Source organism: Mus caroli, unplaced genomic scaffold (genome assembly GCF_978045245.1).
Source record: "Mus caroli unplaced genomic scaffold, Mus_caroli_1 scaffold_14, whole genome shotgun sequence".
In the NCBI taxonomy this organism is placed as follows: Eukaryota; Metazoa; Chordata; class Mammalia; order Rodentia; family Muridae; genus Mus; species Mus caroli.
The window spans coordinates 103,253,087-103,256,130 of record NW_028227269.1 but is presented as its reverse complement, the minus strand read 5'-3'; positions in this window follow the sequence as shown (position 1 = coordinate 103,256,130).

The window sequence follows — 3,044 nt, the reverse complement described above, 5'->3', positions numbered from 1 at the left end:
AATTTACACAATATCTTTCCATAAATCAAGTCCTCCAAAGGTTAATAGATGGAAAACACCAACACAAGGAGGGAAACTATACCCTAGAAAAAAGCAAGAAAGTTATCTTTCAACAAACCCAAAAGAAGATAGCCACACAAACATAATTCCATCTCTAACAACAAAAATAACAGGAAATAGCAACATTTCCTTAATATCTCTTAACATCAGTGGACTCAATTCCCCCCAAAAAGACATAGACTATCAGACTGGATATGTAAACAGGACCCAGCAGTTTGTTGCATACAGGAAACTCACCTCAGTAACAAAGACAGATACTACCTCAGGGTAAAAGGCTGGAAAACAATTTTCGAAGCAAATGGTCCCAAGAAACAATCTGAAGTAGCCATGCTAATATTGAATAAAATCAACTTTCAACAAAAAGTTATCAAAAAAGATAAGGAAGGACACTTTACACTGGTCAAAGGAAAAATCTACCAAGATGAACTCTCAATTTGGAACATAGATATGCTCCAAGTGTAAGGGCACCCACATTCATAAACTTATTTTCATGGTATTTCCTTTAGTCAGCTACACTGTATGTTATTACTTTTATGTTTTTTTCATATGCACATTTTTAAATAAAACTGTATAATGAGTTATAGCTAGAAGAAAAGTGTTTTAAAACAGACGCTACAGAAAAGAGAGTTAATTGTGAATGCCTGAAATTTTACTAAAGCTCAAAGCACACATTGTATCCTAAACAATAACAGTGGGAGGCTTCAACACTTCACCCTCAGCAATGGACAGATCATGGAAACAGAGACACAGTGAAACTAACAGAAGTTATGAACCAAATGGATCTAACAGATATTTATAGAACATTTCATCCTAAAGCAAAAGAATATTCCTTCTTCTCAGCACCTCATGGTACCTTCTCCAAAACTGACCATATAATCTGTCACAAAATAGGCCTCAACAGATACAAAAATATTGAAATTATCCCATGCATCCTATCAGATCACCACGAACTAAGGCTGGTCTTTAATAGCAACAAAACCATCAGAAAGCCCACATACACATGGAAGCTGAACAACTTTCTACTCAATAATAACTTGGTCAAGGAAGAAATAAAGGAAAAATTAAAGGCTTTTTAGACTTTAATGAAAATGAAGACACATCATACCAAAACCTATGGGACACAATGAAAGCTGTGGTAAGAGGCTTTAAGTGCCTCCAAATAGAAACTGGAGAGAGCTTACACTAGCAGCTTGACAGCACACCTGAAAGCTCTAGAACAAAAAGAAGCAAATACACCCAAGAGGAGTAAATGGCAGGAAATAATCAAACTCAGGGCTGAAATCAACCAAATAGAAACCAAAAGGACTATACAAAGAATCAACAAAACTAGGAGCTGGTTCTTTGAGAAAATCAACAAGATAGACAAACTCTTAGCCAGACTCACCAGAGGGCACAGAGACAGTAGCCAGATTAATAAAATCAGAAATGAAAAGGGAGACATAACAATGAAATACTTCTTAAAATAATTATACTGTTTGTTGAATATTAACAGCTGAAAATATTAAAATCATGTTCTAAAAAAAAAAAAGGCACTTCTCCATAGTCAGGGAAACATTTTTACATTTTTCCTTCCAATGAGTTTAAAACAGGATTATTCACTTGCTCATCCTCATGAATGAACTGTAGAGATTAAAAAGATATGTAATTCCTGAAATGAAAATGTTGCTAGCTGAGATAAGTCACATAGCAGCTACTCTTGGAGAGTTAATTGCTAACTGAACAGCCAGTGTAAGAACGCCTCCTGGGATGTATTAGCGAAAAGACAGAGAAGGACAAACCTAAGACAGGTAGGGTAGACTCAGATCTATCAATGTTCTCTTTATAAGAACTGCAAACAAGCCAAGCGTGGTGGCACACACCTTTAATCCCAGCACTTTGGAGGCAGAGACAGGCAGATCTCTGAGTTCCAGGCCAGTCTGGTCTACAAAGTGAGTTCCAGGACAGTCAGAGCTATACAGAGAAACCCTGTCTCGAAAAAACAAGAAAAAAAAAAAAAAAAAGAAAGAACTACAAACAAGGAAAATAAAGAAAAGAAAGAGACTACGTGAAGACTGCACTAGCTAAGATCTTTCTAGAGCTAAAGAAAACCCATCTTGGGTCTCATGGGCTAGAGCAGGCTATCTCCCAAGCAAGAGCTGCCTTAGCCAGATCAATCTGGTTTATCAGGGGTTGGGTAGGAGTCACCCTCATTCCCAGGAACAAGAAGTTGGACATGGAAAACTTGCCACACACTTCCAAAGAATGAGGGCTCTGTGGCCAGGAAGCAGGGGAGCTGAGTCCGCAATGTGAAACACTCAGCAATGTGAAACATTGGTGTCCTGTGACTATGGACTGATTGAAAAGATGGAGAAAGTGCAACTCACATTCATGGGCAAAAAGGAAAGAGGAAAGGGAGGGAGGGAGCGCAGAAAGGGAAAGAGTATTCTGTAGTCTAATACTGCACGTCTTCCCAAACTTACATCCAGCAGCATGCCAGATGCCACAAAACTTTAGACGTGTTCTACATATTTATTTTTATATTTCCTTATTTCTCCATTCCTTCTGAGATACGGGCTCACTGTGTATCCCAAGTCTTGGCCAGAACTGGCAGTCCTCCTGTCTCAGGCTCCCTGGGTGCTAGGATCACATGCCTGACCTCCGCTGAGTCCTGGAGTCTAGTGAACAGCCAAACTCAATGAGACAAAAAGACAGAGCTACATACTGAGAGAAAGACTGACGAAGACAGTTCGATAAGGACAGGGGAAGAAAGACTGTTACAGATAAAACAACATTACAATCAGTACGAGAGCCAAATAGGGATGCTAAGTATAAGAACACCACGGAAACTCAACAGCATGCCAGCCATCATTCAAGAAAGTGGTATCAACACTACAAGCATAAGACCTGAGTTCAAATCTCTACCACTCATTTTAAAAACCAGGCATGGCTGCAGGTGCCCAAAACCCCAGCTTAGAGGTGGGTACAGAAGGATCCTGAGAGCTTGC